The sequence below is a fragment of the Mastomys coucha genome, unplaced genomic scaffold, assembly GCF_008632895.1.
Source record: "Mastomys coucha isolate ucsf_1 unplaced genomic scaffold, UCSF_Mcou_1 pScaffold1, whole genome shotgun sequence".
NCBI lineage: Eukaryota > Metazoa > Chordata > Mammalia > Rodentia > Muridae > Mastomys > Mastomys coucha.
The window spans coordinates 59,080,017-59,100,685 of NW_022196891.1; the positions used below are offsets into that span (position 1 = coordinate 59,080,017).

Genomic DNA, 20,669 nt, shown 5'->3' on the forward strand with positions numbered 1-20,669 from the left:
CAGATGCTGTAATGTAACAAAAGGAGGAAAGTGTCTTTGGCTAACAGTTTGGCATTAAATAAAAGAGGCAAACAAGATGGAGACATGCAGCCCTGTCAGCCAGGTTGGACCAAGAGACAACAGGTGACCCTAAAGGGTGGCTCCCAGAGCAGTAGTGGGAACCAGGCTTGATACATACCTGGTAGAAAACTGTATTTCAACCACTTAGGTATGTCACCTGGACATGGCAAGGAGCACTCACACAGAAGAAACAGGGAAGGGCAGTGGGCCACACCAGCCACAGCCAGCTCATCAAGTAACTAAAGTGGATGTAGTGCAAATATTGCAACCAAGTACTACCGACACGCTACCTGCTCTGCTCGCCTTAAGGGCCACAAGCAGGGCCCTGTTCTCATCCTGGGTATATTTCCTTAGCTAGAGAAAGAGTCCCGTCTTCCCTAAGTGTGCAGGACAGGGGCTGACATGTCCTTTATTACATGTTAGTTGAGAGAGCCCTGATCAAGGCTCAGAGTTTGTGCTTCTCTTTGCAGACTGTGTTCTCTCCTGACAACAGCAGGCTTAGGACAGAGGATCGTGGTCCTCTGTCCCAAGGCAGAAGGCTCAGCCCAGATCCTACTGGAACTATTTTCTAAACCTCAACACATACTGCTTAGTCCCCATCCACTGAAACCCAGAGCAGAAACTAAAAGGGAAATCCTAGATTTTTCCAAACCAGAGACCTTCTGCTAAGTAACCCAAGGAACACGTGACGTTTCAAGCAGGGGACAAGTGGCTGAGGTGCCTGTTTTCTATATCAGAGCAGACCTGACCTCCAGGTTCTCCCAGCACTTCACAGTTCCTACCTGTATGACTGAGAGTACTCTGCTTGCTACCGTGAACTCTACAGCCTAGGATCTGGGCTGCCCTGTCCTCAGAGTCTCTTCCTTATATAATCCGGACATTTTGATTACCTACCCAGTCTTATACCTTTGGTCTTCTAGATACTGTACCTGGTGCCCCTCTCTCTGTTCTCCCTTCCCCTTCCCCTCTCTCCATATGGCTCAGGGTCCTGTCCACTCTGGACTGTCTCAAAGGACCCTGCCTCTGGCTGAGCTCTCCCATATATCTACATTAAACCTTCTCCTCCACTGTTCCTAGGAGCAGTCATGTCCTGTCCTTTCCTGATTATTTCTTTTCCTCATTCGGAAAGCTATCACACACACACACACACACACACACACACACACACAGAGAGAGAGAGAGAGAGAGAGAGAGAGAGAGAGAGAGAGAGAGAGTCTCTGTGTCTTTCTCTGTATATTCAATAACATAAGAAGATTTTTTTTTTAATTCATAAGAGTAATTTTCTCTTACAAGGATGAAAGTATATTGAAAGAAATCAGAAGCCCCATTAGAGGTAAGTGATTTACCCAGCTCCTTGCTCTTCCTGTGTCACAGGGTATGGGCGGATTCTTTCTGAGGTTTGCTGAAGTAAAGGTCAGGGAGAGAGACTGGAGGCAGGTTCTCAGCTCTCAGCTCTCACAGTAAAAGCAGGACTGTAGTGAGAACACAAAGGAAGCAATTGTTTTAGAAGTGACCGCTGGGCTCGCAGGTCTCTGAATTCTGGTAACAACTAAACGAACCTTGACCTCAGCAGGTCTTAAGCCATCTTACATGGGTAGTGGGTGTGGCAGGCTGATCAAGGGCTGACTTAAGCTCAATGACCAAAGGAACACATTACAGCCCGTCCTTCTAAGGCCCACGCCAGCCACCTCTTCTATACACTCTTTTGACTACTGAAGCTCTTTTTCCTGAAAGAATATAAAAGCAAAACAGTGCTTGGAAAGATTTCCCCATCTTCCCACCTCCCCTCCCTCCAACTAGACAGCAACTATGTGGAGAAGTATGAATACCCTTACATCACTCACAGCCCCTTGAGATTAGACTGAAGCTGCTCTCCAGGGGATTCTGCTTGAAACTCTATCCTTGTGGATGGACTGTTAGGCCTCTGGATTTATATGCCCAAAATAAGCCCTCCCTTCTCTAAGTTGCCTGATCATAGCACTTTATCACAGCAGTAGAAAAATAACTAATTTAGGTTCCATCTTGGCTTGGCTCCAGCCAGTGCCAGAAGCTTTCAGGGGCAGATGTCTCACATTCTCGACATCTTCAGCATCTGCCTTGCAGGAGGAACTATAGACAATATGAGTATGATCCACAATGAGTACCTCAGAGAGAAACCCTGGGGGGTCCTGTGTCCTGAAGACTCTTTGTTACTGCAAGGCCTTGCTGTTTTGGTCACCTGGTTTTTGCCTTGTATGAATATCCTCGGAGGGCGGGGTAGTTCTAATTCTTCACTGAGCAATATAATCACAATGCATAGCAATAGTGATGATTTTCCAAAAATCAATGCCACTCAGCTAGATTAACGATTTAGCTGAAGATTGTCCTGGTTTAGAATGATAAATTTGCTCATGTGGTTTGGTGAGTGTCTTGAGGACTTAGTGTTGTGCAGCATAGACTGGGTATATCCTTTTTCTGTTGTCTCAAGAAAAGTAGAAGATCTCTGACCCACTGTAATCTAGTTAACTATACCTTTACTTTACTGTGAAAACACTCTAAGAATACATGTATGGTTACTGTATTAGATAATAATTGTGGTAAGTTAGAATAACATGACATCTATCTCCCTCCTTGTAACTGTAAATTTCTACCTGCCAGTACAAGAGAAACTGGCTGTTAACAACATTTGGCTTGTTCAAATTCTGTTAATCTGTAATAGAAAAACTATTACTTTAGGATATAGATGTATTATGGGACGAAACCACATGAGAAGCTGAGTGACCAGGTGTGAGACTTAGAATAACTTGTTTCTAAAAAATATGAAACTTGTAATCATTATGTGTGATTGAAACTGCAACCCCATAGGAAGAACAACAATATCAACCAACCAGACCCCCAGAGCTCCCAGGGACTAAACCACCAACCAAAGAGCACCCATGGAGGGACCCATGGCTCCAGCCACATATGTAGCAGAGGATGGCCTTGTCAGACATTAATGGGAGGAGAGGCCCTTGGTCCTGTGAAGGCTCAATACCCCAGTATAGGGGAATGTGAGGGTGGGGAGGCAGGAGAGGATGGGTGGAGGAACACCCTCATAGAAGCAGGGGGAGGGGAGATGACATAGGGGGTTTCCAGAGGGGAAACCAGGAAAAAGGATAACATTTGAAATGTAAATAAATAAAATATCCAATTTTAAAAAGATATTAAAATGTGACTGTTTACCTGCATGAGGGATTTTATTCAAAAGGAATATAAGGACTAAGCGAAAAAATATCCAAGTGTGTGAGTGTACTCCTGCTTTACGTTAGTCTCCGACCCCCCATCATCTCCTCTTTGGATCGCTGAGCACACTCTGGAACTGGCCTCAGACAAGCATCCTTTACAGGCTGGCCCTTCAGGGATTTCAACCATTGCTCCTACTGGCTTTCGTCACTAGCATTTTTCTGGAACCTTGGTGTAAACCTCCGTGACATCACAGCTCTTCACTCTACATGCCTACAAAGGCAGCACCACGTGAACAATAGCGGAGTCTGGTGCCAGCCCAAGAGTCTCCCCTATTACCACCCGAAAGGTCACTGAGTCACCATTGGCAAAGCCCGGGAAAACACTTTCCTTGGCATGCCTGTTAGAGTGGGGCATTCCTGCACTCTTTGTCACATACTCCTTTTTGAATGAAAGCTTTTCAAATGTGGGGCTCCCACAGCCTGAAGCTTCTGATGGGGAGAACTTTCCTGAAGGTGCTTTTTCTATTGTCAGAGTAAAAGGTTTCTCTTTAATGGTACTGATCTCACTAACAGATGGAGCCATTTGCAGCACTTACCTTGAATATAACTTTAATTCAGTTCATGTTCTTTTCCTTATCAAACTGAATAGTCTCCCTCCCCCCCCCTTAATATTAACTAGAAATCTGGCTAAATGAGACAATCTAAACTCTGCCTTGGAGTTTCATCAGACAAATTAATTAGCCCATTACTTTTGAATTCAGCCTTACTCAAGTTATCAGGACACGAACAGAGCACATCTAGATTTTTTTAGAATGGATCATGAATTTCCTCTAGTCCAGTTTCCAGTAAAGTCTTGTTTCCTCCTGAAAGACTATATACAATCTTTACTATGTGCATTTCTATCAGAACTAAGGCCTCCTAGGCTGTCATGAAAACTGCCCATTAAAATCCATTTACAGCATTCTAGGGTTCTATAGGAATAGCCCACAGCTACATTTTTTCCCCCAGCACTGGTTAGTTTTATATCAACTTGACACAAGCTGTTGTTATCTGAGAGGAGGGAAAAATATTGAAAAATAAAATGCCTCCATTAAGATCTGCTGTAGGCAAGCCTGTGAGATATTTTCTCAATTGATGATTAATGGAGGAGGGCCCAGCCCATTGTGGGTGGTGGTACCATCTCTGGGCTACTGGTAGTGGATTCTATTGAAAAAAAAAAAAAAAAGCAGGCTGAGCAAGTCAGGTGAAGCAAGCTAATAAGAAGCACCCCTTCATGGCTTCTGCATCAGTTCTTGCCTCCAAGTTCCTTCCTTGTTTGAGTTCCTGTCCTGACTTCCTATAGTGATGAACAGTGATACCGAGATGTAAGCCAAATAAACCCTTGACTCCACAACTTGCTTTTGGTCATGGTGTTTCATCACAGCAATAGTAACCCTAACTAGGATACTTCCTAGTTAACACCAGTTCTGGAGACTCTCAGGATCACATGATAGGCCACTCTGATATGCCTATGTTTTCACACTGGTTACTTTTAATGCTTGTGAAAATGCCATCACAGTGGTTCTCAAGCAATTAAAAAGGTCAATGCAGTGACCCTTTAATACAGTTCATCATGTTGTGGTGACCCAACCAGAAAATTATTTAGTTGGTACTTCATAACTGTAATTTTGCTACTGTTATGATTCATAATAGGTAAATATTATGCACATATGCAGGATATCTGATATGTGGTCTCTTGGGGGTTGTGAGCCACAGGTTGAGAACAGCTGGCTTAGAAGTAGTGCACAGGAAATAGAGCCATGATTCATTTGGCAAACAGTACAATTGGAGTTTTGCTTAAAAAGAAAGAAGACCAGCACCAATGAGTCTGAATGCAGATGTGTTATCAGGTTGGGTAAAAATGTCCAAAGAACAAGAGTGGAATTCCCATGGGGTATGAGAGCTATACATTGAATTGTCTAAAACATTAATGGCAAATTCCCCTCTAGATTTTTCTCTATCAAGATTCATTTATTGTTTTTCAAGGTTTCTTGCTCCAATTTCAGTTTTAATTACAAAAAATTTCCCTAACTGGAGATTATAGTATTCAAACGTAAGGGACTGGAAAATGAAGACAATGGCCTTGAGTGCTTCAGTTTTATGGTTAAATGAAGTCTACAAAAAGTGAGCTTGTGCTAATTAGTCTATGACTCTGTGGAGAGAATGACATATTCACTTAACAATATGAAGATGCATCTCCTTTGATGTAACCCTAACTCTTGATTCTTAGTAGCATTCAGGCTTCTAAATAATTTGGAGAATCATGCAAAATGTTAACCCATGAAAGTATTTTATTCTGTATACTGTATTGCCACATGCAATTTCACAAAACTTCTATAGATAGTCTATGTATCTCTGCCATAGACTCAATGACTGACAGTGTCTAGCAAACATAAACCAATAGCAGTATTAGTCAAAATTTTCAAAAGCCAGCTAGCATACATTCTGAAACCCATGTGAAACAGCAGAGCTTTGTTTAAGTTGACCACAGAGGCAGTAGTTTCAAGGCTTCTATAAGGTCAATGTTATGACATTTAATTTTAATAGCAGAGAAACGAAACAACATGACTCCAGGTTCAACATGCTGCTAGCTATTTGTGAAATGTCAAACATAACAGTCCCTAAATTGAATCACACCAAACGTGTGATTTAGGGATGATATTAGCTATCTATATTATAAGCTTTCAGAACAAGCCCCAAATCTCAAATTACTAAAAAACTGATTTGAAAAAGTTTTTTGAACTTTTTCATTGATTCCTTGCGAGTTTCACATCATGCACCCCAATCCCACTCATCTCCCATACCCTTATATCTGTCCTTTGCTCTTGCAACCTTGCCACAAAATAAAATACACACATACACACACAAAAATGTACACGTATATACACACACACACGTAACAACATAAGTTTGAATAAATTTTAGAGTTGAAAACTTAAAAACTCTGTTCTTTTGAGTGTGTTCAAGTCTTTCTATAAAAGAAAGCATGCATTCACACATACACTGCCGGAGACTTCAGAGGTTTCCTTATATATGAGGCTTAATGTTCCAGATAACTGAAGGGATATTGGTGTTGATCTGGTGCTGCCATGTATTCAAATGATAAATATTTTATCCCAAGACCTGGTTGGCCCAAGATGAGTGAATTCTCATGTAGTCCAACTTTTGTTGTATAAACCTTGCTCCCCAATTTAATTGGTCAATAAAAGGCTAAAGCCTGTGATTGGGCAGTAGATAGAGGTAGACAGGTTTTCAGTTATCTGGCTGGGGGGCCATAGGGAAAGAGGAAAGAGGGAGGAGAAAAGACATGGAAGGAGGAGGAGGCCATCATGAGAGGAAATGCACCACAAGCATACGGCCAAGAGAAACAAGTAACAAGAAACATATAGCTGGGATGTATGTTAGAATAGTTCTACAACCTGCCCAATCTAGGCTTAAAGCTTATAAATAAAATACCTGGATTGTGTGTCTTTTATATGGGCTAGCTAGAACTTATAATTCCCATTACAACAGGTCCCAGTTCTTTGGAGATTTAAAGGATAATCTTATTTATTTATTTATTTATTTATTTATTTATTTATTTATTTATGGTTTTTCAAGACAGAGTTTCTCTGTATAGCCCTGGTTGTCCTGGAACTCACTTTGTAGACTAGGCTGGCCTCAAACTCAGAAATCCACCTGCCTCTGCCTCCCAAGTGCTGGAATTAAAGGCGTATGCCACCACTGCCTGGCAATCTTATTTTATTAATTACTTTTGTTTTCTAAGTTGGAAATGAGACATGCATCCATTACCATGATTATGAAGGCTTCAATGAATAATTCTGTTCATTGTGCTTGATGTCCTAGTATCACATCCATCATATTTTTTAAATAAACCTATGGTCCAAATGACTTCACCCCTGTCAAGCTGAGATTCAACAGATGGGGAAATGGACTCTATTCCTTGACAAGGAAAACAGTATTATCACAATGAGTAAAGGACAGCCTATGAGGAGAATAATACTTTTCTTCCTTTCTTCCTTCCTCCCTCCCTCCTTCCTCCCACCTTCCTTCACTCCCTCTCTTCCCCTCTCTTTCCTCTCTTTTTCTTTCTATCCATCTCCCCCTTCCTTCCTCCTTCCCTCTCTCCCTCTTTCCCTTCTCCTTTTTTTCCTCCCTCCCTCTGTCTCTCTTCCCCTCATTCTTGTTTGTTTGAGATAGGGTCTCTCTGTGCAGCCCTGTCTGTCCTAGAACGCACTATGTAGACATCAGGCTTGCTTCAAACTTTTAAAGACTTCCCAGTGCTGGGATTAAAGGTGTGTGGCACCACACCTGAATGCTTTGTCGTTTTACAAATAACTACAATCACTTTTACAGATATGAATAAGGAGGAATTTCTTTTCTGGTCCAGGCTATTTGGAGTTCTGTAGGCTTCTTGTATGTTCATGGGCATCTCTTTCTTTAGGTTATGGAAGTTTTCTTCTATAATCTTGTTGAAGATATTTACGGGCCCATTACATTGGGAGTCTTCACTCTCTCCTATACCTATTATCCTTAGGTTTGCTCTTCTCAGTGTGTCCTGGATTTCCTGGATGTTTTGGTTTAGGAGCTTTTTGCTTTTTGCATTTTCTTTGACTGTTGTGTCAATGTTTTCTAAGGTGTCTTCTGCCCCTGAGATTCTCTCTTCTATCTCTTGCATTTTGTTGATGATGCTTGCATCTGTGGCTCCTGATTTCTTTCCTAGGTTTTGTATGGCCAGGGTTGTCTCTCTTTCTGATTTCTTTATTGTTTCTATTTCCATTTTTAGATTCTGGATGGTTTTGCTCATTTCCTTCATCTGTTTGATTGTGTTTTCCTGTAGCTCTTTAAGGGATTTTTGTGTTTCCTCTTTAAGAGCTTCTAGCTGTTTACCTGTGTTCTCCTGTATTTCTTTGAGGGTGCTATTTATGTCCTTCTTAAGGTCCTGTATCATCATCATGATAAGTGATTTTAGATCTGAATCTTGCATTTCTGGTGTAATGGTGTGTCCAGGACTTGCTATGGTGGGAGAATTGGGTTCTGATGATGGCAAGTGACCTTGGTTTTTGTTGTTTATTTTCTTATGCTTCTCCTCCCCACCCCCCACCATCTGGTTAACTCTAGTGCTACCTGCCCTTGCTAAATCTGACTGGAGCCTGTCCTTCCTGTGATCCTGGTTGTGTCAGAACTCCTCAGAGTCAAGCTGCCTCTGTGATCCTGTGATTCTGGGATCCTGGTATCCTGGGCTTGTTAGATCACCTGGAAGTGTGGCTTTCTCTGTGTGTTGTGGGACTGGCTGCAGAGCTTGTGCCCAAGGTCTGCTCAGAACACTAACCCAGACAGACAGGAAGGAACCGGAGTCACTAGGCTGGCCAAGTTCCTAAGTGCCTGGTCCAGATGGTCCTAGTTACTCCCAGGGTTGGGACAGATGTTGGTTCCTGCTTACCTCTGATCCTGGGTGTGTCCTGGGATTGGAGCTTCCTCTGGGTGTTGTGGGACTCCAGATTTTTCTTATACAATATATTCTGACTATGAGTTTCCTTTCCCCAACTCTTTCCTGATCCTTCCCACTTCTCCAACCACCCAAATCTACTGGGTATACAAACTATTCATGTCATTTTCAATTCATTGATGATGCTTTCAGAAATTATAATTTTTTTCCTCTGTCTAAATTATAAAAAAAATGGTGAAAATCCATTTGAACTGTCTAACCAGTCACTCACATTCTATTTGAAACTTTACTTTAAAATACACATTTTAAAAGTATTTTGTTCATTTTCTATGATATTTAACTATGCTTTCTTGTTTTTTTGTAAAAATGAATTACACCAAGGCATTCTTTATAAGGGAAAACTCAATCTCCAAAAGGAACTCATGAATACTAAGTTTCTTTTTCCTTCTCAATTATCTTTGAAAAATTATCATAATTTTAGGTGTTATTTGACAATGAGCAAAAGAAGGTTTTATGCTCTTCCCAAATCTCTTTCAGGGACTTGTGACTCCCTTTGTCCCAAAATTCTCTCATGATATCAAGCACCTAAAATAGGAATCCCAAGTAAACACTGACTAACAATAACTCATAAATAAATTTATTTAAAAATAATTCTTTGATATTTATGTAATCTTGCTATTCATTGAAGACTAAAATGAATGTGAACCACTTAATGTATATATTCTTGCTTATTTCCACAGAAAGCATTAAGTCCTGAAACTGCAGAAGGCAGAGAATGTCCAGTGTTTCAATGTTTTTCAGAGTTGATAGATATTTTGATTTTACACTCCTCAATGCTGAAAACACCGTGTCATACGTATATGGAGTGCAAAATAACAGAAGCTTGCCATTTCAGAACTTATTGGGAATTCTATACTAATCCCAAGTCAATATTCATTTAACAATTTTTAAAATAGTAACTTTTAAAATTAAACATTTTAAGACAATGTAGTCTAAAGTCAAAGTTTAATAATAACACACTAAGGAATGTCAGTAAAAAACACAAAGGTCTTTGTTTTGCATAATTGAATGACTATGTTTATCTAAGAGCAAATGATGTATATACAATGAGTCATTGCAGCACATAGCACACAATAGTCTCAGATCCGAGCTATGGGCAACGTTTGTTGGCATTGTGTATAGCATGAGGGTACACACTAGGCAGAGTTACATACTCTGTGTTTAGAACCAAGTGTAACTCTAATTTTTTTAAACCTTATTTTTAATGATGGTTTTTAAACACTTTAACTTCCTTTTTAGCCCACCACCCACCAGAGGAAGTAGGAAAGAAATGATACAGGAGAAGTGGACCTGTTTAGAAAGGATCACCAGACCATCTCCCATCTGTGTTGTTTGGAAATCAGCAGTTCAGTTTACAGGTTAGCAGGTGGCAGCAGCTCAATATACTCATAAATACTTCATGGATACACCAGCAGTCCAGTTTAGTAGAGTGGGAATAGCAAAAAAGAATCAGCAGTGGTGGCACTACCTAACAGAGACAGCCAAGCCTCAGCTTCAGCACAAGTCAACAGGAGGGACCAGCAGGAACACCCAGAGAAGTTCTTGGCCTCATTCAGTGAAGCAAAGATCAGCAAAGATGCGAGACCCAAGTGCTGTACAGAAAGCTGTACCAGCAAGCCAAGCTCAGAAATGTCTCCAACACTCCACTGAGTTCTGTCTATACCCTCCAAACATCATGTCCTCTATGTGCCTTGCCTCAGCAGGTGTCTTGCCTTAGCACATGAGTCCAATCAGCTTGAGTCTGCAGAGTCTTGACAAATGGAGCTCAACTATGCAATATAAGGCAGACCAATACATGCATATTGTTAGCAAAAAATCCTTCATCATATGTCCTTTCATATGTTTGCTTGAACAGAACATCCTCTCTCTTGCGTCTGCTTCAGTGAACTGTTCCTTCATAAGTCTGCCTTAGCCTTTCACCTGTGTCCACTTCAGGAAAACACTCCTTCATGTGTTTGCCCCAGCAAAACACCATCCAACACAATTGACTTCCCAAAGAACCCTTAAGTTTCCACTTTAGCCAAGGCTGCAGGGAAGTTATCTGATGCAACACAGGCAAGTGATTCTTTATACATTTATTTTTAAATTAATATTTGACAAATCTTTTATCACCTCCATGTCCAGTTATGACCTCTATAGCACCCATGACCTACAATGTACAAAGCCATGCTTTAAGACATCAGTCAGGTTTGTTCTCCCAGTTCTTCAGACTTTTAAAAAATATTTCCCATGGGAGTCTACTAGAGATTTCTTTAGGTACTATGCACTGTGTAACTATCTTCCTTTATGCGTTTCTGCATTTGTCATACAAAATTGTGATTAGAAGATGCACACATAAAACAAGAGAAACTGCTAGATGCCACCCTTCAAGGACAACTCTGAACTAGAGGAGCTTATAACTATAGCTAATGCAGTCACAAAAGGAACAAAATCCTTGGCCCAGGCCCACCTGCATGCCCTCAGAACTCTTTGTCCTCTATATGGGAGCTATTTTGTCTTGCGCTCATCCACAGCACTATAGTAATTCTGAAAAAGACAGTTATTAGTGTCTTCTTGTGCTTTGGGAATACCTTTGTTCCTGGAATCATGGCAGACACTTGTAGGGCAGTGGTCTGTTCAGGCAACATAGGCCCAGTCGAGTAATAGGTCTGAACCCCAGTGACCCAGTTGGCAATATTTCTGCCTACAAGAGACGGAAGGTGTTCAACCATAACTCTTGAGTCCTTGGCTCCTGTTTCAGTCACAACCTCTCACAGCTTCCCCCCCCCCCCGCGCCCCCGCAGGAGATGTGTGCTCTGTCAGGTAGACAATGCCCCAAGCTCCCAGCATTCTAGCTGGACCCTACCCCCAGTCATATGACCACAGCCAGGCATAGCCTGTCCCACAGACAGATAGCCATGCCTCATACAATATAAGGGGCAGTACGCCTCCTCCCCCTCTCTTGCTTTCTTCCTTTCTCTCTTGCTCTTTGTTCTCTTCTCTTGCTTTCTTCCTTTCTCTCTTGCTCTTTGTTCTCTTCTCTTGCTTTCTTGCTTCCTTTCTTTCCTTTCTCTTTCTCTCCTTCTCTTCTCCTCTCCTTCCTCTCTTTTCTTTCTCTCTACATGACCAGCCTATTTTCTCTTTCCTATAATAAAATATCTCTCTTATGCATTGCCTCCTTTTAACTAACTAACGAGCCATGCAGCTCCAGGCCCCAGCTGCAGAGAGACACAGGCCCACAGATATTAGCACTAGTGCCCTTCCTTTTTATCATCCTACTATCAAGAAGCCAGATAGGCTATCAGTCTTAAGAAGGAAGAAATATCAGCCCTGCAGCATTGCCATACAAAGTCATCCCAATAGACTGAGGCTCTGAGATTATATTGATCAAGAATGGAAAGCTAAACACCAATAGCCAAGTAGAATAAAATTGTTACCAAAGCTAGGTCTTCAGTCAGTAAGCTTCCCGTTCCAAATATATAGGATGTCCTTCTCTGCCTCGTGGATTAGTTCCTTTATCAACAATTTTCTTCTCCTTTCCAGTTATCTAGGTTTCTGGTTCTGTTATGCATGGTTCCATTGAATCTTATCATGGGATTCTCCAACAGCAGAGCCTGAGGCATGAATTCAGGTACCAAAGGATTACTGGGAAGGTCAACAAGGGAGTATAGAAGTGAGTGGGGGAAGAAAAAGCAGCCAAGGAAGGGTGTGCTATTACAGAAAAGAGAAGGGTAACTGTGGAGAAAGCCTGGGAGGTAAAGTAGGAGATGTTTCTGAGAGAACATGTGCTGAGGAAGCAGCTGAGAAGTTCATACACCAACTTCCTCCAGCTCTGTGTCAGGTTTGGTTCTGGGGGCCATGAACAGTCTGACATTTGTTTCACACAAGCCTGGGCACAGCATCCTTTGGTGCTCATTTAAAATAGAATGTCATATCTGCTAGTGGTCTTCATAGATCTTTTCAGTGTTCATTGGACCATGTGTCTCTTTGAATAGAAACTTGAAAGGCCTGAACAACTGAACAGTATAGACCGTGTCTTCAAAACAGTATCAACTGTTGATGCTGCAATCACTATGAATTATATTCTTTACTAAGATAAATTTAACTCTTCTGGGTATTTGGTCACACATTCCTATTTATGGAGGATGTTGCCTCAAATTTCCCTACATTGTTTCTAGCATTTGTTTGATTAGATCAGCAGTGGGGGCTAAACAGAATTTCTTGGTCTGAATGAAAAAAAATGAGATGACTTTGTACAACATTCAACAAGGTTGGCTTCTCTCTCTCTCTCTCTCTCTCTCTTTCCCTTTCTCTCTCCCTTTCTCTCTCTCTTTCCCTCTCTCTCTCTCCCTTTCTCTCTCTCTTTCTCTCTCTCTAAGCTCATGGTTCTTAAGATAAAGAAAGAAAATCTACAATGTTGTTCATTGGTAAAGCCCTGGGATACCTAATACAGCAAAAATAAAAGTAAATTAACAAATATATAACTGTTTAAAAACTAAAAAAAATAAAAATCATTATTTTGTCTTTCCAAAATCTTTAAATTTATTAAATTGCCATAAATACAAAAGTGTTTTGAGGGAGATTTTAGCATGTTTTATTTAAATTTCCTTTATTGAATAAAATTTATTTCTAAATGATGTTTCTTTTTAAAAATTAGTTTATTTATTTACATTTCAAATGTTGACCCCTTCCTGATCCTCCCTCCCAGAGCTTTTCACCCCATCCCCTACCCTTTAGCCCCTGAGAAGGTGTTCCCCCACCCATTCACTCACCCATCCCTATCTCACTCCCCTCCCTAGCATCCCCCTTCCCTGGGACATCAAGTCTCTACAAAATTAAATGCATCCTCTCCCACTGAGGCTGAAAGGCTAGAGAATCTTAGAATTTAAAATGAGGGCATTTAATACAAATGTATGGTGTATAACCTTTACCTAAAAGGACATGGAGGGCCACTGTAGCCAGCCAGAAATATAAAATAGCCAGTTCCAGGAACCCAGAGCCTCAGGGCTCTGGTTCCCGATACCTGCCCTTCCTGAATGATCCACAATGAGGGCGGAACTAAGAATGAAGGTATAGTGGTTTATGAGACCCTCCACCCTGTCAACCAGTAGATGAAGATTACATTCCTAGAATGAATGTGTTCCCCTTCCTAACTGAATACCTTGGGTCAGGTCCCTCTGAAATTTTCCACTGTTTTTATGTTCTGTTTCCTTGGTAACTCTCTCTCCGCCCACAGCTTCCCTTAAATACCCTACACTTCTGTGTTCCGGGTCGAACTCCTCTGACTGGCAAGGTCATGAGATCGACCCCGGTACCGGTATCCCCAATAAACCTCATGTGATTGCAGCAAGTTCGGTCTCTCGTGAGTCATTGGGTGGTCATGTCATCCCGAGACTTGAGTAAGGATCTTCCCAGTTCTGGGGGTCTTTCAAGGCCAGGCAAGACATTCCTCTGCTACATATGTTCTGGGGGCCATGGAGCCTCTCAGGGTACAATCATGGTATGCTCCTGTCTGCAGCACTAACTGGCATCAGTAATAGTGTCAGGGTTTGGTGCCTGTCCATGGGATGGATCCCAAGTTGAGCCAGTCACTGGATGGCCTTTCCTTCAGCCTCTCCTTCATTTTTATTACCACATTCCTTTTAGAAAGGAGCAATTCTGGGTCAAAATATTTGAAGGTAGTTGGTGACCCCAGCCCTCCACTCGGGGCCTGTCTATCCAGTAGGAGGTGGTTTCTTTAGTTCCATCTCCCCACTGTTGGCCATTTCAGCTAAGGTCATGCCCATTGAGTCCTGGGAGCCTGTCACATCCCAGGTCTCTAGCACTTTCTAGAGGTCCCCCTCCCCCTTCCTCCCACCCAACACAACTGCATAAGAGAAGCCCAGAGGGCCAGGAGAAAAAATAATTTCTAAATAATGAGAGAAAGGACACTAAAGAGATGACTGAGCAGCAAAACTCTCACTATTCTCTCAGAACTCACTTTCAATTCCTAGCACCCACTTCAGGTAGTGGTAGGTTCCAGCTTCTGGGAATCTGATGCCCTCTTCTGACCTATGTAAATACCTTCATTCATATGCCCATATATACATAGATATACATGTACATCTATGTATATATATATTCATAATTTCTTACATAATGTTTTGAGGCTATCATATAATCATAATAATATAACTTCCTCTATCCTTTCCTCTATCCAAATCCTTCTATTTGTCCCTCCTAACTAATTCATGGCCTCCTTTTGTTTATGTAATGAATACTAGACAGAAGGTCAACAAAAGTCTTAATGAGATGATAAAGTAACTTTATCTAAGAAACATCAATGTAACACTCACCTAGTGTAGATTTTAATGTAGGGCATAAGATTAGCTCAACAAATTTGAAAATTGAAATTATACACTACATTCTCAGACAAAAATAAAATAAAATTCTAAATTAACAACAAAGGAAAATTTGGAAATCCAAAAATAAGTAAAACAAAGTTAATCGCTCAAATAAACAGACCAAAGAAAAATAAGACAGCAATGATACTAGGGGAAAAAAGCATGATCAAACTGAATATTATACATGAAAATGAAAATGCAGCCTACTTTCCCATGGGTTTTTCAAGAAAAATAAAGGAAAGAGGGAGAAAGGTTAAGGCAAAATAATTGCCATAAAAATAGAAAACAGTAGATGATAGCAACGAAACCAAAAGTTGGTTCCTTGAAAAGATAATAAAATTAGTACACCTTAACCCTGGGTGACCAGGAAAAATGGAAGAATTAAACTATTATTATATTAACTAGTAATTATCAAGGAGAGGACTTTATTTGCTAATTTTCTAAAAATAAGAACAATGATAAAGAAAGAACAAGTTGGATAACTTAAACAAAGTGAGAAAATCCCTAAAAGACACATGTAGCTAAAACTGACTGGTCAAGAAATTCTAAAAGAAATTCTAATTTCTATATATAGTAAATATATTTACTATAAGTAAAGAAATTAAATTAGTTATTTAGAAACATTTTATAATTAAAGGCTCAAAAATACAGATTCCACTGGTAAAATCTAAGGAATAATATCAATTCTTTATGTGCTCTTTCAAAATGTATAATAATGAAACACTATAACTATTTCTATGAGGCCCAAGTACCCTGATGTTCAAACCAGACAAAGCCATTACAATAAAAAAAAAAAAAATACACCTTTATAACATTGGTGAGAAAATTTATGTAAGTACCAGCAAATCAGCAATATTTAAGAAGTTTAATAATACTTACCAAGTACAGATTATGCCAGCAATTGAAGGTTGGCTCAATGTACAAAATAAAATAAAATCAGCAATGCAACTACATTTGAAGATCTACAGTTATCAGCTACTGTTTCCCAGGACTGGGTCAGAAGGGGCCGAGGTCGCTCGGTCAATAAGCTTATGGTTTGCTCTTGGAGTAGAGAAAGGATGCTAACTCCAGACAGTGAAGGTTACACAATTCTGTGACTATACAAAACACTACTGAGTGCTACTTTCATAAACAAGTCTTTTGGTATGCAAGTTATATCATTTATAAAGATGTTAAAAGATAACCAAACATAAACCATTGGTCATAGGTAGTATTTGCTGAAAAACAATGAACATGCATTTAAATTAAATGGAATTCAGTACATTTTTAACTATCACCCCTGACATCCAAAAGACTGAACTGAGGTTTCAAAATCTTAAATTTATTAATTATTGATCAGATTTTTAAAGTTTTAATTTAAATAAATTCATCAAATATACACTGTCTAATATCATACCTAATATGTGTATATACACATATTAGATACTCTAATAAATACAGAGATAGATAAACATATAGATTTAAAATACATATATAAGAATATCTACTCTCATTAATTTTACTTTATAAGTGATGGTAGTGCATACCTTTAATCTCAGCACTTGGGAGGCAGAGCTAGGTGGATCTCTGAGTTGAAGGCCAGTCTGGTCTACAAGAGATAATTCTAGAACAGCCACAACTACCAAGAGAAACCCTATCTTGAAAACAACAACAAAACAAGAATGACAAAAATGACTTTTATGAATTAAAACAAACAATAACCATTTATTTAAAATGTATTTTGTATACCATTTCTATTTTTTAAAACTATCTGTATTAATTCTGAGTTTATAGTATTAGATATTTTACCATCTGGAATAGTAAAAGAAGAAATGAGCTAATGAGCATCTCAAAAGTTCTGGGAAATTGTTATCCCATTACAATTTCTGCATCTGGAATCATGTATATACAGATAATAAACTATGTCCACTAATAGGAAAGCTATGCTCAGAGCAGTAGCTTAACTTAAGTGATTACTTAACTTGTGAGTAATGTAGGCTTAATTCTTCTTACCCTAACTCCATTTCTCTTTCAAATATCTTCAAGAACAGATTCTACCCTATGTAAGAATTAGGGCTTCAAGAAAACCAGATGGAATAATACATCCAAAAATGTTTTGTAGATTCCTTGGCCAATGGAAGGAAGCCCAAGAGGAGTACGATATGGTTTGAGGATAACAGCACCAAGTAATTGTGAAAAAAGACCAGCAGAGATGTAGCCACAAGGTCCAGATCAGAGCTGGGTTTGATCTATAATCTGCTACAAAAGTCCCTGGGAACTTTGACTCATTCCAAATGCCCAGTAGATCATTCAGCAGCAAATCACCAATGTATTTATTTTTCTACTTTCTCCCATATTTTCAAAATGTTAGTTAAGTGAGTTCAGCCTCTGCCAATCCTTCACGCTGTGAACTCACTAGACAATCTTAGATCTGTGGCTCTAAACTGTTCCATGTTAATTCCACTACCAGACTGATGCTTTTACTGCCTTGTTTCAATTCTAACCAATCTTGATTTTTCAAATGGCATTTCCTTACATGCTTGAATGTTCTCTTTTCTTATGTGTAGGAAGCACTGGTAAATTTTTTAAACTTTCCTCTGTCTTTATCTTCAGTTCCATCAGTGACCACTTGAACTTTGATATTTTTTGTGGACCTCTTCAAAGGCTGTTGACACTTCAGTGAGTCTAAGAATAGTTGATGGGCTGTGTAGTGGATGAGCTATTTTGCACTGCTGGGAATTGCTGATGTATCAGTAACAGTTTTAAAAGGATGAGATCTTAGCCTAACTAAGAAATGTCAAACTGGATGACTCGCTTGGCAAAGTAACTATTCTCTAGGATAGTGGGAAGTTATGCTGACTCTACTGCGTTTCTGCTTCCTAAGTTGCAGTTGAAAGAATTGGATGGAAATCAGCATGGTGAATGTTTGCCAGTAGAAATGTACCCAACTTCTCAGTTGAAAGTTCTCTATCATCCTGACTTTAATTAGCTATTTGCTCAATTTGATTTAAACCTCAGGGTTGAATTTATCATCTATCTATCACCTATAGCTATGTACCTATCTGTCATTTATCTATCATCTCTCTATAGCTATCTCTATCTATCTATCCTCTATCTCTATATTTATATCTATCTATATCATCTCTATCTATAGATCTTTTATCTATCATTTACCCATCATCTATGTATCATCTTGTGCCTATGCCTGAGTGCATGTGTGTGTGCATACATTCATGTATGTGTGTATGTTGTATACATGTATATGTACATTTTTATTGCTGGTACATGCAGAGAAGAGAATGTCAAGTATCCATCTTTATCATTCTCTGCATTATATATTTCCCCAACACAGGGTTACTCACCGAACCCAGAGCTTTTGTATTTTAGCCAGGTTGGTTGATCAGCAAGCTCCCCGAAGCTACTTGTCTCCTGCCCCAAGGGCCAACAATATTGGCATGCATAACCATTCTTTGCTGTAATTGGGTTCTGGGTACTCTAACTCAGGCCCTAAGTTCTGCATAGGAATGGTTCTTGCCCACTTAGCAACCTTCACAGCCCCTAAGATGAATGTTGGGTTTTTTTTTTCAACATTGATGTCACACACACACACACACACACACACACACATACACACACACATGTAATCTCCAAAATAAATTAACCTGGTGCAAAATACAACCAAAACATTTGTGTACATAGGTTACCAGTAGCTAAGTTAAACTCAAAACCCTAAAAATGTTTTTTTAATAATCTCAGTGTCAATACCAAATACTATTCTTTTCTTAGGTTCTTGGGTATGAGCAGCAAGCTCAGTATCGGGGGTTAAGGTTAGGGACTTGACTTATACATATAAACTTTTTCTAAGATTAGAGTTACTTTACATTCCTGAGGTAGAGTACAGGGGATTAGCTACATGTCAAAACTTTAGGATTTTTCTTCCCAATTGAAAGGAGCTTAACACAGATATAATTCTGAAAGTAGACCGTGGTGTGCTCTGGTTCTTAGCTGCCACTCTCTTCCTGCTTAGAAGGTTTTGTGCAATGAGGAGAGCATTTCGATTCCCTCCTTCTTCTCTTTCTCCAGGCTGACTCTATTCAGTTCACTGACATCAGTCAGATTAATATTCTTCTTCTAGCAGTGCTGATATTTGTACACTAAGATTCACTTCTAATTATGAGCTACAGTGCCTCTACCTACTCCACTTCTCATGTCAAGAACTCCAAACAATGATCAAGAAGTGATCCAAGATGGCATGTCAGGAGTTTGAAAGGCTTTCAGTGACATGTCACCCATACTCTTAAGGGTCTACATAATATCTTAAGGAGACAGCCAGAGATGTTCTATCCCAACAAGGCAGCTATGTCACTTATAAAATCTGGCTTGGGCTGTTCACTACTGTCTCAATTAGGCTTTCTATTGTGCAGTGAAACACCATAACCAAAAATCAAGTTGGGAAGGAAAGGGTTTATTCAGCTTACATTTCCACATTGCTGTTCATCACCAAAGGGAATCAGGACAGGAATTCAAACAGGGCAGGAACCTGGAATCAGGAACTGATGCAGAGGCCATGGAAAGGTGCTCCTTACTGGCTTGCTCCCATGGACTGCTCAGCCTGCTTTCTTATAAAACCCAGGACTACCACCCCAGGGATGGTACCACTACTCACAATGGGCTGAGCCTTAATTGAGAAAATGCCATCCGGCTGGATCTCATGGAGGCACTTCCTCACCTAGAGGCTCCTTCTCTGATGACTCTCTAGCTTCTGCCAAGTTGACACAGCACCAGCCAGTACAGCTACTATTTTATAATGATATTAAGATGACAATTTAACATCTAGCCTAAGACCAGGAAGCAACTTGACTTTGTGAGAAAGGCAGGAAATGCTCTGTGATGAGCACAATTCAAATGAGTTTACAACTGGAGGTGGAACTATCTTGTCTTTTACAAGCTGCCTTGAGGCCTGTATGACAGTTCTGGAGAAGGAAAGAAAATATAAAGATTTTAAAGTTAAAAAAAAAACTACCCAGAGTCTCTGCCTCCACACGGCCAGCTCATTCAGGGCAAACCTAGAATGGGCTTCCTCCCCTTCTTCAATCTTGATTTTCTTAGAAAGCAGTTGTTTTCGACTGCTAATCAACTTAATGCCATAAAGCGGGCCAGTAGTGTGATATCATCACAGTAAAGCCTGAAGACTCTTCTCTAGAGTTGAATCTTCCTATTCAGAAAGACACTTCGGGGTCAGCAGTGTATTCCTCTGACAGCATCTGTCTCCCAGCAGGATTCCCTCTTCACCGCCACCCCCCCCCCCAAGAAACAGGAGAACTACCTGAAAAGACTCACAAGCATATTGATATCAATGTCTCCATGCTCCATAGAAAACCCAGTGAAGAAGGGTGGCTAAAACAGGGAGTCTAGGAGATTTCATATCGCCTAGGCTATCACAGAGAACAGTAATACATAGGTGCTGGCTGAACAGGTCAGAAACTCATGCAGAGAGGGAGGGAGGAGAGAGGGAGG

The 20,669-nt window shown here is 40.1% G+C and overlaps 1 long non-coding RNA gene across 1 annotated transcript in view; it reads right to left on the reverse strand.

Moving 5' to 3' along the window:
• Positions 1–1,505: 1,505 nt before the first annotated feature.
• The window catches only part of LOC116102420, a 72,934-nt gene continuing 53,770 nt past the window's right edge, over positions 1,506–20,669 (reverse strand). Inside the window, exon 3 of the long non-coding RNA XR_004123170.1 lies at positions 1,506–1,532. This is a non-coding gene — a long non-coding RNA (uncharacterized LOC116102420). The remainder of the gene's footprint in view (positions 1,533–20,669) is intronic.